At 54.4% G+C, this 14,976-nt stretch overlaps 1 protein-coding gene across 1 annotated transcript in view; it reads left to right on the top strand.

The window, feature by feature from the left end:
- The first annotated feature begins 705 nt into the window (after window positions 1-705).
- LOC140425682 (uncharacterized) overlaps window positions 706-14,976 on the top strand; it is a 171,571-nt gene continuing 157,300 nt past the window's right edge. The window contains exons 1-2 of the mRNA XM_072510177.1: window positions 706-791; window positions 7,178-7,270. The gene's annotated coding sequence lies outside the window, so the exon portion shown is untranslated. The remainder of the gene's footprint in view (window positions 792-7,177; window positions 7,271-14,976) is intronic.

Here is a 14,976-nt window from a genome sequence, read left to right on the forward strand (position 1 = left end):
CCTCTCTCCCACCCCCTCTCTCTCCCTCTCTCTCTCCCTTTCTCCCTCCCACTCTCCCTCTCGCTCTCTCTTCCTCTCTCCCTCCCTCCCTCTCCCTCACTCTCTCCCTCTCCCTCCCTCTCTCCAACCCTCTCTCTCCCTCCCTCTCCCTCCCTCTCGCTCTCTCTCCCTCTCTCCAACCCTCTCTCTCCCTCTCCCTCCCTCTCTCCCTCTCTCTCTCTCCCTCTCTCCCACCCCCTCTCTCTCCCTCCCTCTCTCTCTCCCTTTCTCCCTCCCACTCTCCCTCTCGCCCTCTCTCCCTCCCTCCCTCTCCCTCCCTCTCTCCCTCTCCCTCCCTCTCTCCAACCCTCCCTCTCCCTCCCTCCCTCCCTCTCCCTCTCGCTCTCCCTCCCTCTCTCCCACCCCCTCTCTCTCCCTCTCTCCCTCCCTTTCTCCCTCTCTCCCTCTCTCTCTCCCTTTCTCCCTCACTCCCTCTCCCTTTCTCCCTCACTCCCTCTCCCTCCCTCTCTCCAACCCTATCTCTCCCTCCCTCTCTCTCTCCCTCTCTCTCTCCCTCTCCCTCTCGCTCTCTCTCCCTCTCTCCCTCTCTCTCTCCCTCTCCCTCTCGCTCTCTCTCCCTCCCTCCCTCTCCCTCCCCCTCTCCCTCTCTCTCTCTCTCTCTCTCCGTTGATGTTTCGCTCTGTTTATTGCAGCCTCGACTGTCTGGCCTGTGGTGGCTTCTCGCTTTCTTCCCCTATTGGAGGCAGAGGTGGAACGTGGCGATTTCGCTGGATTACTTGGCACAGCAGCAGGTAACTAGGACCAGGAGAGGGGATGAGGGAGGGGCGAAGGGTTGGGAGAATTGGGTATGGGAAGGCAGGAAGGGAGAGTGGGAAGGATCTGGGAATGGGAAGCGGGGAATGGAGCGACAGAGGGGTTGGGGAATGACGGAGATGCCGGGTGTGAGGAGGTTATTATCGCTTCGTCATCGGGGTGGGGCTGGTCCCGTGTAAACTGGGATCCGGAACATCTTCATCGTCCATTTCCTATAGGCTCAGTCCACAATGTCCATTTCCTATAGGCTCTGTCCACAATGTCCATTTCCTATAGGCTCAGTCCACAATGTCCATTTCCTATAGGCTCAGTCCACAATGTCCATTTCCTATAGGCTCTGTCCACAATGTCCATTTCCTATAGGCTCTGTCCACAATTTCCATTTCCTATAGGCTCTCTCCGCAATGTCCATTTCCTATAGGCTCAGACTGCAATGTCCATTTCCTATAGGCTCAGACTGCAATGTCCATTTCCTATAGGCTCAGACTGCAATGTCCATTTCCTATAAGCTCAGAATGCAATGTACATTTCCTATAAGCTCTCTCCGCAATGTCCATTTCCTATAGCCTCGGTCGACAATGTCCATTTCCTATAGGCTCTCTCCGCAATGTCCATTTCCTATAGGCTCAGACTGCAATGTCCATTTCTTATAGGCTCAGACTGCAATGTCCATTTCCTATAGGCTCAGACTGCAATGTACATTTCCTATAAGCTCTCTCCGCAATGTCCATTTCCTATAGCCTCGGTCGACAATGTCCATTTCCTATAGGCTCTCTCCGCAATGTCCATTTCCTATAGGCTCAGACTGCAATGTCCATTTCCTATAGGCTCAGACTGCAATGTCCATTTCCTATAGGCTCTCTCCACAACGTCCATTTCCTATAGGCTCAGACCGCAATATCCATTTCCTATAGGCTCAGACTGCAATGTCCATTTCCTATAGGCTCAGACTGCAATGTCCATTTCCTATAGGCCCAGACTGCAATGTCCATTTCCTATAGGCCCAGACTGCAATGTCCATTTCCTATAGGCCCAGACTGCAATGTCCATTTCCTATAGGCCCAGACTGCAATGTCCATTTCCTATAGGCCCAGACTGCAATGTCCATTTCCTATTGGCTCCACAGGTGATGCCAAAGTCACTGTGTTTCACCACAATTTTCTGTTTTTAGTTCAAATTTCCAGTATTTTGCTTTTATTACATTTCAGCAGATACTGGCTCACTCTGGGTACAGTTTGATGGGCACTGGCTCACTCTGGGTACAGTGTGATGGGCACTGGCTCTCTCTGAGGTACAGTGTGATGGGCACTGGCTCTCACTGGGGTACAGTGTGATGGGCACTGGCTCTCTCTGAGGTACAATGTGACGGGCACTGGCTCACTCTGGGTACAGTGTGATGGACACTGGCTCTCACTGGGGTACAGTGTGATGGGCACTAGCTCTCACTGGGGTACAGTGTGACGGGCACTGGCTCTCACTGGGGTACAGTGTGATGGGTACTGACTCTCACTGGGGTACAGTGTGATGGGCACTGGCTCTCTCTGGGGTACAGTGTGATTGGCACTGGCTCTCACTGGGTACAGTGTGATGGGCACTGGCTCTCTCTGGGTACAGTGTGATGGGCACTGGCTCTCTCTGCGGTACAGTGTGATTAGCACTGGCTCACTCTGGGTATAGTGCTATGGGCTCTGGCTGTCTCTGGGGCACAGTGTGATTGACACTGGCTCTCACTGGGTACAGTGTGACGGGGACTGGCTCTCGGGTACAAAGAACAAAGAACAAAGAACAAAGAAATGTACAGCACAGGAACAGGCCCTTCGGCCCTCCAAGCCCGTGCCGACCATACTGCCCGACTAAACTACAATCTTCTACACTTCCTGGGTCCGTATCCTTCTATTCCCATCCTATTCATATATTTGTCAAGATGCCCCTTAAATGTCCCTATCGTCCCTGCCTCCACTACCTCCTCCGGTAGTGAGTTCCAGGCACCCACTACCCTCTGCGTAAAAAACTTGCCTCGTACATCTACTCTAAACTTTGCCCCTCTCACCTTAAACCTATGCCCCCTAGTAATTGACCCCTCTACCCTGGGGAAAAGCCTCTGACTATCCACAGTGTGGTGGGCACTGGCTCTCTCTGGGGGACAGTGTGATGGACACTGGCTCTCACTGGGCACAGTGTTAATGGGCACTGGCTCTCTCTGGGGTACAGTGTGATTGGCACTGGCTCTCACTGGGTACAGTGTAACAGGCACTGGCTCTCTCTGGGGTACAGTGTGATGGACACTGGCTCTCTCTGAGGTACAGTGTGATGGGCACTGGCTCTCTCTGGGGTACAGTGTGATGGACACTGGCTCTCTCTGAGGTACAATGTGATGGGCACTGGCTCTCTCTGGGGTACAGTGTTATTGGCACTGGCTCTCACTGGGCACAGTGTGATGGGCACTGGCTCACTCTGGGTACAGTGTGGTGGAGTCTGGCTCTCTCTGGGGTACAGTGTGATTGGCACTGCCTCTCACTGGGTACAGTGTGACGGGCACTGGCTCTCTCTGGGGTACAGTGTGATGGGCACTGGCTCTCTCTGGGGTACAGTGTGATTGGCACTGGCTCTCTGGGGTACAGTCTGATGGGCACTGGCTCTCACTGGGTACAGTGTGGTGGGCACTGGCTCTCACTGGGTACAGTGTGGTGGGCACTGGCTCGCACTGGGTACAGTGTGATGGGCACTGGCTCTCTCTGGGGTACAGTGTGATGGGCACTAGCTCTCACTAGGTACAGTGTGATGGGCACTGGCTCTCACTGGGGTACAGTGTGATGGGCACTGGCTCTCTGGGTACAGTGTGGTGGGCACTGACTCTGGGTACAGTGTGGTGGGAACTGGCTCTCTGGGTACAGTGTGGTGGGCACTGGCTCTGGGTACAGTGGTGGGCACTGGCTCGCACTGGGTACAGTGTGATGGGCACTGGCTCTCTCTGGGGTACAGTGTGATGGGCACTAGCTCTCACTAGGTACAGTGTGATGGGCACTGGCTCTCACTGGGGTACAGTGTGATGGGCACTGGCTCTCTGGGTACAGTGTGGTGGGCACTGACTCTGGGTACAGTGTGGTGGGAACTGGCTCTTTGGGTACAGTGTGGTGGGCACTGGCTCTGGGTACAGTGGTGGGCACTGGCTCTCTCTGGGGAACAGTGTGATGGGCACTGACTCTCTCTGGGTTACAGTGTGATGGGCCCTGGCACTCTCTGGGGTACAGTGTGATGGGCACTGGCTCTCTCTGGGGTACAGTGTGATGGGCACTGGCTCTCTCTGAGGTACTGTGTGATGGGCACTGGCTCTCTCTGGGGTACAGTGTGATGGACACTGGCTCTCTCTCAGGTACAGTGTGATGGGCACTGGCTCTCTCTGGGGTACAGTGTGATGGACACTGGCTCTCTCTGAGGTACAAAGTGATGGGCACTGGCTCTCTCTGGGGTACAGTATTATTGGCACTGGCTCTCACTGGGCACGGTGTGATGGGCACTGGCTCACTCTGGGTACAGTGTGATGGGGTCTGGCTCTCTCTGGGGTACAGTGTGATTGGCACTGGCTCTCACTGGGTACAGTGTGACGGGCACTGGCTCTCTGGGGTACAGTGTGATGGGCGCTGGCTCTCTCTGGGGTACAGTGTGATTGGCACTGGCTCTCTGGGGTACAGTGTGATGGGCACTGGCTCTCACTGGGTACAGTGTGGTGGGCACTGGCTCTCACTGGGTACAGTGTGGTGGGCACGGGCTCGCACTGGGTACAGTGTGATGGGCACTGGCTCTCTCTGGGGTACAGTGTGATGGGCACTGGCTCTCACGAGGTACAGTGTGATGGGCACTGGCTCTCACTGGGGTACAGTGTGATGGGCACTGGCTCTCTGGGTACAGTGTGGTGGGCACTGACTCTGGGTACAGTGTGGTGGGAACTGGCTCTCTGGGTACAGTGTGGTGGGCACTGGCTCTCTCTGGGGAACAGTGTGTTGGGCATTAGCTCACTCTGGGTACAGTGCTATGGGCACTGGCTCTCTCTGGGGTACAGTATGATTGGCACTGGCTCTCTCTGGGGTACAGTGTGATGGACACTGGCTCTCTCTGGGTACAGTGTGATGGGGACTGGCTCTCTCTGGGGTACAGTGTGATGGACACTGGCTCTCTCTGGGGAACAGTGTGATGGGCACTGGCTCTCTCTGGGTTACAGTGTGATGGGCACTGGCACTCTCTGGGGTACAGTGTGATGGGCACTGGCTCTCTCTGGGGTACAGTGTGATGGACACAGGCTCTCTCTGAGGTACAGTGTGATGGGCACTGGCTATCTCTGGGGTACAGTGTGATGGACACTGGCTCTCTCTGAGGTACAATGTGATGGGCACTGGCTCTCTCTGGAGTACAGTGTTATTGGCACTGGCTCTCACTGGGCACAGTGTGATGGGCACTGGCTCACTCTGGGTACAGTGTGATGGAGTCTGGCTCTCTCTGGGGTACAGTGTGATTGGCACTGGCTCTCACTGGGTACAGTGTGACGGGCACTGGCTCTCCCTGGGGTACAGTGTGATGGGCACTGGCTCTCTCTGGGGTACAGTGTGATTGGCACTGGCTCTCTGGGGTACAGTGTGATGGGCACTGGCTCTCACTGGGTACAGTGTGGTGGGCACTGGCTCTCACTGGGTACAGTGTGGTGGGCACTGGCTCGCACTGGGTACAGTGTGATGGGCACTGTCTCTCTCTGGGGTACAGTGTGATGGGCACTGGCTCTCACTAGGTACAGTGTGATGGGCACTGGCTCTCACTGGGGTACAGTGTGATGGGCACTGGCTCTCTGGGTACAGTGTGGTGGGCACTGGCTCTGGGTACAGTGGTGGGCACTGGCTCTCTCTGGGGAACAGTGTGATGGGCACTGACTCTTTCTGGGTTACAGTGTGATGGGCCCTGGCACTCTCTGGGGTACAGTGTGATGGGCACTGGCTCTCTCTGGGGTACAGTGTGATGGGCACTGGCTCTCTCTGAGGTACAAAGTGATGGGCACTGGCTCTCTCAGGGGTACAGTGTTATTGGCACTGGCTCTCACTGGGCACAGTGTGATGGGCACTGGCTCACTCTGGGTACAGTGTGATGGGGTCTGGCTCTCTCTGGGGTACAGTGTGATTGGCACTGGCTCTCACTGGGTACAGTGTGACAGGCACTGGCTCTCTCTGGGGTACAGTGTGATGGGCACTGGCTCTCTCTGGGGTACAGTGTGATGGGCACTGGCTCTCACTGGGTACAGTGTGGTGGGCACTGGCTCTCACTGGGTACAGTGTGGTGGGCACTGGCTCGCACAGGGTACAGTGTGATGGGCACTGGCTCTCTCTGGGGTACAGTGTGATGGGCACTGGCTCTCACTAGGTACAGTGTGATGGGCACTGGCTCTCACTGGGGTACAGTGTGATGGGCACTGGCTCTCTGGGTACAGTGTGGTGGGCACTGACTCTGGGTACAGTGTGGTGGGAACTGGCTCTCTGGGTACAGTGTGGTGGGCACTGGCTCTGGGTACAGTGGTGGGCACTGGCTCTCTCTGGGGAACAGTGTGTTGGGCACTGGCTCACTCTGGGTACAGTGCTATGGGCACTGGCTCTCTCTGGGGTACAGTATGATTGGCACTGGCTCTCTCTGGGGTACAGTGTGATGGGCACTGGCTCTCTCTGGGGTACAGTGTGATTGGCACTGGCTCTCTCTCAGGTACAGTGTGATGGGCACTGGCTCTCACTGGGTACAGTGTGGTGTGCACTGGCTCTCACTGGGTACAGTGTGGTGGGCACTGGCTCGCACTGAGTACAGTGTGATGGGCACTGGCTCTCTCTGGGGTACAGTATGATGGGCACTGGCTCTCTCTGGTGTACATTGTGATGGGCACTGGCTCTCTCTGGGGTACATTGTGATGGGCACTGGCTCTCTCTGGGGTACAGTGTGATGGGCACTGGCTCTCTCTGGGGTACAGTGTGGTGGGCACTGGCTCTCTCTGGGGTACAGTGTGATGGGCACTGGCTCTCTCTTGGGTACAGTGTGGTGGGCACTGGCTCTCTCTGGGATACAGTGTGATGGGCACTGGCCCTCTCTGGGATACAGTGTGATGGGCACTGGCTCTCTCTGGGGTACAGTGTGATGGGCACTGGCTCTCTCTGGGGTACAGTGTGGTGGGCACTGGCTCTCTCTGGGGTACAGTGTGATGGGCACTGGCTCTCTCTGGGGTACAGTGTGATGGGCACTGGTTCTCTGAAGTGGGTTGTGATTTTTTGACTTTAGCAGGAGTTGGGTGACTGAGGCAAGAATAAGTTGATGAGAAATGAATCCCTCTTTTCCTCTGCAGATAAACCTGAGAAATATCACAACACACGACATTGTCTCTGGAAACCGCAAAGTGTCTCTTCGACTGATTGGCCAGCTGATTGCTCACTATGAGGTAATTGAGATCACCGGGCCAAAGAGGCGATTGAGCCTGTTCCGCCAATCAGTAAGATCCTGAGGGGCACAAATATCCTGGGGGGGAGATTTGTTAGTGCTCTTTGGGGGGGTTTAAACTAATGCAGCAGGGGCATGGGAACCTGGATTGTAGTTTTAGGGTACGGGAGAATGAGAGTATAGAGGTCAGGAGCACAGATTTGACGTCGCAGGAGGGGGCCAGTGTTCAGGTAGGTGGTTTGAAGTGTGTCTACTTCAATGCCAGGAGTATACGAAACAAGGTAGGGGAACTGGCAGCGTGGGTTGGTACCTGGGACTTCGATGTGGTGGCCATTTCGGAGACATGGATAGAGCAGGGACAGGAATGGATGTTGCAGGTTCCGGGGTTTAGGTGTTTTAGTAAGCTCAGAGAAGGAGGCAAAAGAGGGGGAGGTGTGGCGCTGCTAGTCAAGAGCAGTATTACGGTGGCGGAGAGGATGCTAGATGGGGACTCTTCTTCCGAGGTAGTATGGGCTGAGGTTAGAAACAGGAAAGGAGAGGTCACCCTGTTGGGAGTTTTCTATAGGCCTCCAAATAGTTCTAGGGATGTAGAGGAAAGGATGGCGAGGATGATCCTGGATAAGAGCGAAAGTAACAGGGTAGTTATTATGGGAGACTTTAACTTTCCAAATATTGACTGGAAAAGATATAGTTCGAGTACATTAGATGGGTCGTTTGTTGTACAGTGTGTGCAGGAGGGTTTCCTGACACAATATGTTGACAGGCCAACAAGAGGCGAGGCCACGTTGGATTTGGTTTTGGGTAATGAACCAGGCCAGGTGTTGGATTTGGAGGTAGGAGAGCACTTTGGGGACAGTGACCACAATTCGGTGACGTTTACGTTAATGATGGAAAGGGATAAGTATACACCGCAGGGCAAGAGTTATAGCTGGGGGAAGGGCAATTATGATGCCATTAGACGTGACTTGGGGGGGATAGGTTGGAGAAGTAGGCTGCAAGTGTTGGGCACACTGGATAAGTGGAGCTTGTTCAAGGATCAGCTACTGCGTGTTCTTGATAAGTACGTACCGGTCAGACAGGGAGGAAGGCGTAGAGCGAGGGAACCGTGGTTTACCTATGTGAAGATGAGGTGTGAAGTTTCAGTTGGGGCGATGGATAGTTACAAGGTAGCGAGGAAGGATCTAAAGAGAGAGCTAAGACGAGCAAGGAGGGGACATGAGAAGTATTTGGCAGGTAGGATCAAGGAAAACCCAAAAGCTTTCTATAGGTATGTCAGGAATAAGCGAATGACTAGGGTAAGAGTAGGGCCAGTCAAGGACAGGGATGGGAAGTTGTGTGTGGAGTCTGAATAGATAGGCGAGATACTAAATGAATATTTTTCGTCAGTTTTCACTCAGGAAAAAGATAATGTTGTGGAGGAGAATGCTGAGACCCAGGCTATTAGAATAGATGGCATTGAGGTACGTAGGGAAGAGGTGTTGGCAATTCTGGACAGGCTGAAAATAGATAAGTCCCCGGGACCTGATGGGATTTATCCTAGGATTCTATGGGAGGCCAGGGAAGAGATTGCTGGACCTTTGGCTTTGATTTTTATGTCATCATTGGCTACAGGAATAGTGCCAGAGGACTGGAGGATAGCAAATGTGGTCCCTTTGTTCAAAAATGGGAGCAGAGACAACCCCGGCAACTATAGACCAGTGAGCCTCACGTCTGTAGTGGGTAAAGTCTTGGAGGGGATTATAAGAGACAAGATTTATAATCATCTAGATAGGAATAATATGATCAGGGATAGTCAGCATGGCTTTGTGAAGGGTAGGTCATGCCTCACAAACCTTATTGAGTTCTTTGAGAAGGTGACTGAACAGGTAGACGAGGGTAGAACAGTTGATGTGGTGTTCTGGATTTCAGTAAAGCGTTTGATAAGGTTCCCCACGGTAGGCTATTGCAGAAAATACGGAGGCTGGGGATTGAGGGTGATTTAGAGATGTGGATCAGAAATTGGCTAGCTGAAAGAAGACAGAGGGTGGTGGTTGATGGGAAATGTTCAGAATGGAGTTCAGTTACAAGTGGCGTACCACAAGGATCTGTTCTGGGGCCGTTGCTGTTTGTCATTTTTATCAATGACCTAGAGGAAGGCGCAGAAGGGTGGGTGAGTAAATTTGCAAACAACACTAAAGTCGGTGGTGTTGTCGACAGTGTGGAAGGATGTAGCAGGTTACAGAGGGACATAGATAAGCTGCAGAGCTGGGCTGAGAGGTGGCAAATGGAGTTTCATGTAGAGAAGTGTGAGGTGATTCACTTTGGAAGGAATAACAGGAATGCGGAATATTTGGCTAATGGTAAAGTTCTTGGAAGGGTGGATGAGCAGAGGGATCTAGGTGTCCATGTACATAGATCCCTGAAAGTTGCCACCCAGGTTGATAGGGTTGTGAAGAAGGCCTATGGAGTGTTGGCCTTTATTGGTAGAGGGATTGAGTTCCGGAGTCGGGAGGTCATGTTGCAGCTGTACAAAACTCTGGTACGGCCGCATTTGGAGTATTGCGTACAGTTCTGGTCACCGCATTATAGGAAGGACGTGGAGGCTTTGGAGCGGGTGCAGAGGAGATTTACCAGGATGTTGCCTGGTATGGAGGGAAAATCTTATGAGGAAAGGCTGATGGACTTGAGGTTGTTTTCGTTGGAGAGAAGAAGGTTAAGAGGAGACTTAATAGAGGCATACAAAATGATCAGGGGGTTAGATAGGGTGGACAGTGAGAGCCTTCTCCCGCGGATGGAAATGGCTGGCACGAGGGGACATAACTTTAAACTGAGGGGTAATAGATATAGGACAGAGGTCAGGGGTAGGTTCTTTACGCAAAGAGTAGTGAGGCCGTGGAATGCCCTACCTGCTACAGTAGTGAACTCGCCAACATTGAGGGCATTTAAAAGTTTATTCGATAAACATATGGATGATAATGGCATAGTGTAGGTTAGATGGCTTTTGTTTCGGTGCAACATCGTGGGCCGAAGGGCCTGTACTGCGCTGTATTGTTCTATGTTCTATGTTCTATGCTGCTTGAGCTGCTTCTGCCTCAATTCCATTTCTTGCCGGCCCATAACCTTTGGCTTGCTTGTCAAACACAAATCCCTCCAACTCATCCTTGTATAAATTCAACGATGCAGCCTCCACTGCTCTCTGTGGTAGAGAATTCCTCCGACTAACGACCCTCAGAAGGGGCTGGTTGAATTCCGGGTGCGGCTATGCAGAGCTAGGCCGTATATTCGGTAGCTCCCGCTTGGAACGGACTTTTGGGCTCTTTTACAGGGCCCCCACGGCATTTGTTTGACATTTCCCGGTGTGGGAAGAAGACTGCAGCATTCCCCTGACAGTGTCCCCCAGGAATGTTATGTCTTTTGGCTACCAGACCCGGCAGAAACAGGAAAAGATTTGGCTGTAACTGCAGGATAACCAGAGCCTCTTCCAGCATGCAGGCGGGGGAAGGGCAAGCTTAAAGCTGCAAACTGACCTGAGGGCCTTTATCAAAGTTGAATTCTAACAGCAGAGGGAACAACTGTGAAAAGATCTACCAAGGCCATTGAAGAAGCGGGGACGAGGCTTCCGGTGGGGGCCATGGAGGAGTAGGAGCATTCGGCAGCTCCCGTCTGGAACGGACTCCCAGACCTTTTTCAGGAGTTTCCACAGACTTTTTGGGGCAGACTGGTGAAGCGAACACTGCCAACTTCTATGAAATGGACCAGAAGTGTAACGGCCAAAGGAGCAGCACTGGAGCAACGGGAGAAGCGAGGGAAAGAAAACAAAATGTCGGCGGCCAGGGACAAAGGGGAGCTGCAGGAGTTCATCAAGCGCTGCTTCGAGGAGCAGCGCGAGGAGATGCGCAAAGAGATGTTGGCGCCTATGCTTTCGGCAATTGAAGGACTCGGGATCACCCAGAAGGCCCACGAAGCTAAGATCCAGGAGGTACAGAAAAGAGTCAGTCAGAATGAGGACGAGCTCGTGGGCCTGGCGGTGAGAGTGGAGCAGCACGAGGCGCTGCACAAGAGGTGGGCGGGAAGACTCGAAGACCTGGAGAACAGGTCGAGGAGAAAGAATCTGCGAATCCTGGGTCTCCCTGAGGGAGTGGAGGGGGCTGATGCCGGGGCATACGCGAGCACGATGCTCGAGGCGATGATGGGCACGAAGGCCCCTTCGAGGCCGCTGGAGTTGGACGGGGCACATCAGGTGCTGGCGAAGAAGCCCCAGGCAAATGAGCCGCCAAGGGCGATGGTGGTGAGGTTCCACCGGTTCACGGACAGAGAATGGGTCCTGAGATGGGCCAAGAAGGAGCGGAGCAGTAAGTGGGACAATGCAGAGATCCGAATAGACCCGGACTGGAGCACGGAGGTTGCAAAGCGGAGAGCGGGTTTCAACCGGGCCAAAGCGGCGTTGTACCGGAAAGAAGTGAAATTCGGAATGCTGCAGCCAGCGCGACTGTGGGTCACATACAAGGACCAACACTATTACTTCGAAACGCCTGAGGAGGCGTGGACCTTTGTACAAGCCGGAAAGTTGGACTCTAACTGAGGGTTTGTGAGGGTGGGGGGGATGTTTTGAGGTTTGATGTGTGATGGTTGTTGTATATAGGGGGTCAATCACGCGCAGGAAATGTTACATGGGCTGGGGGAGAGAGACAAGGCCGCGACAGGAGCTGCGCCAGAGGGGGCGGAGCGGGCTTTGGAAAGGCGGGAAGGGGAACGAAGGAATGCATATGGATTGGGAGACTCCCACGCGGGGAGGTCAATGGGACAGCGGGGGAAGCCGGGGTCAGCAGGCGTCAGCTGACTTACGGGAGCGACATGGGGGGAGCAAAAAAGCTAGACGGGGTCTAGCGGGGGTGAGGGGAGGGGAGGGGGGGAAGGGGGCGGAGGGGGAAAGGGTTGCTGCTGTACTGGCCGAAAGGGAATGGGACACAGAAGAGGTGGTCGGGACGGGGGTCCCCCCTCTGGGGGACTGGAGGGTGAGGGAGGCGTGGACACGGGACTGGCCCAGAAAAGGAGATGGCTAGTCGGCGGGGCGTGGGGGGGGTGAGAGCCCCTCCAATCCGGCTGATAACGTGGAATGTGAGGGGCCTGAATGGGCCGGTTAAGAGGGCCCGAGTGTTCGCGCACTTAAAGGGACTGAAGGCAGACGTGGCCATGCTCCAAGAGACACACCTGAAGGTGGCGGACCAGGTCAGGCTAAGAAAGGGATGGGTAGGACGGGTATTCCACTCAGGACTGGACGTGAAGAATAGAGGGGTGGCAATATTGGTGGGAAAGCGGGTGTCATTTGAGGCCAAGACTATTGTAGCGGACAATGGAGGGCGATATGTGATGGTGAGCGGGAGGCTGCAAGGGATGTGGGTGGTGTTGGTAAACGTATACGCCCCGAACTGGGATGATGCAGGATTCATGAAGCGCATGTTGGGGCGCATTCCGGACCTGGAGATAGGAGGCCTGATAATGGGAGGGGACTTCAATACAGTGTTGGATCCAGCACTAGACCGCTCCAGATCAAGGACGGGAAAGAGGCCGGCGGCGGCCAAGGTGCTCAGGGGTTTTATGGATCAGATGGGGGGAGTGGACCCATGGCAGTTTGCAAGGCCGCAGGCCAGGGAATTTTCTTTCTTCTCCCATGTACACAAAGCCTACTCCCGGATAGATTTCTTTGTTCTGGGCAGGGCGCTCATCCCGAGGGTGGAGGGGACGGAGTATTTGGCCATAGCCGTTTCAGACCATGCCCCGCACTGGGTGGAACTGGAGCTGGGAGAAGAGAGGGACCAACGCCCGCTGTGGCGGCTGGATGTGGGACTGCTGGCGGACGAGGTGGTGTGTGGGAAGGTGAGGGGGTGTATCGAAAGGTACTTGGAGGCCAACGATAACGGGGAGGTGTGGGTGGGGGTGGTATGGGAGGCGTTGAAGGCGGTGATCAGGGGAGAGCTAATTTCCATTAGGGCTCATAGGGAGAAGACAGAGGGTATGGAAAGGGAGAGGATAGTGGGGGAGATTTTGAGAGTGGACAGGAGATACGCAGAGGCCCCGGAGGAAAGATTACTTGGGGAAAGACGACGGCTCCAGACCTGTTGACCACAGGGAAGGCGGAGGCACAGTGGAGGAAAACGCAGTGGGCGACCTACGAGTATGGGGAGAAGGCGAGTCGGATGCTGGCGCACCAGCTCTGTAAGAGGATGGCAGCAAGGGAAATAGGGGGAGTCAAAGATGGAAGGGGAGCCACGGTTCGGAGTGCGACGAAAATAAACGAGGTATTCAAGGCCTTTTATGAAGAGCTGTACAGATCCCAGCCCCCAGCGGGGGAAGAGGGGATGAGACGATTCCTAGATCAGCTGAGATTCCCGAGGGTGGAGGAGCAAGAGGTGGCTGGTTTGGGGGCACCAATTGGGTTGGAGGAGCTGAGCAAGGGTTTGGGGAGCATGCAGGCGGGGAAGGCCCCGGGACCGGACGGATTCCCGGTGGAGTTCTACAGGAAGTACGCAGACCTGTTGGCCCCGCTACTGGTGAGGACCTTTAATGAGGCAAGAGAGGAGGGGACCCTGCCCTCGACAACATCGGAAGCGACAATTTCTTTGATCCTAAAGCGGGACAAGGACCCACTGCAATGTGGATCGTACAGGCCGATCTCGCTCCTCAATGTGGATGCAAAGTTGCTGGCAAAAGTGCTGGCCACGAGGATCGAGGACTGTGTGGCGGCTCTTAAACGTGATAATGATGTCATCGGAGGAGGGAGAGGCGGAGATAGTGGCAGCCATGGATGCGGAGAAGGCCTTTGACCGAGTAGAGTGGGAGTACCTCTGGGAGGTGCTGCGTAGGTTTGGGTTCGGGGGAGGGTTTATCAATTGGGTTAAGCTCCTTTACAGAGCCCCGATGGCGAGTGTAGTGACGAACCGACGGAGGTCGGAGTACTTTCGACTGTACCGAGGGACGAGGCAGGGGTGCCCCCTGTCCCCCCTGTTGTTCGCATTGGCGATCGAACCATTGGCCATGTCATTGAGGGAGTCTAATAAATGGAGGGGGGTGGTCCGAGGGGGAGAAGAGCATCGGGTGTCGCTATATGCGGATGACCTGTTGCTGTACGTGGCGGATCCAATGGAGGGGATGGTGGAGGTCATGCAAACTCTAAGGGAGTTTGGGGAGTTTTCGGGCTATAAGCTCAATGTAGGGAAGAGTGAGCATTTTGTATTACAGGAGGGGGACCAAGAAAGAGGGATAGGGGACCTACCGCTGAGGAGGGCGGAGGGGAGCTTTCGGTATCTGGGGATCCAGATAGCCAGGAGTTGGGGGGCCCTACATAAACTGAACCTGACGAGGTTGGTGGAGCAAATGGCGGAGGATTTCAAAAGGTGGGACATGTTACCGCTCTCGCTGGCGGGTAGAGTGCAGTCGGTCAAAATGGTGGTCCTTCCGATGTTTCTATTTGTGTTTCAGTGCCTTCCCATCGTGATCACCAAGGCCTTTTTTAAGAGAGTAGGCAGGAGTATTATGGGGTTTGTGTGGGCGAATAAGACCCCGAGAGTAAGGAGAGGGTTCCTGGAACGCAGTAGGGACCGAGGAGGGTTGGCGCTGCCAAACCTGGGGAGCTACTACTGGGCAGCAAATATGGCGATGATCCGCAAGTGAGTTATGGGGGGAGAGGAGGCGGCATGGAAGAGGATGGAGATGGCGTCCTGTAAAGGA

This window comes from Scyliorhinus torazame, chromosome 6 (genome assembly GCF_047496885.1).
Source record: "Scyliorhinus torazame isolate Kashiwa2021f chromosome 6, sScyTor2.1, whole genome shotgun sequence".
In the NCBI taxonomy this organism is placed as follows: Eukaryota; Metazoa; Chordata; class Chondrichthyes; order Carcharhiniformes; family Scyliorhinidae; genus Scyliorhinus; species Scyliorhinus torazame.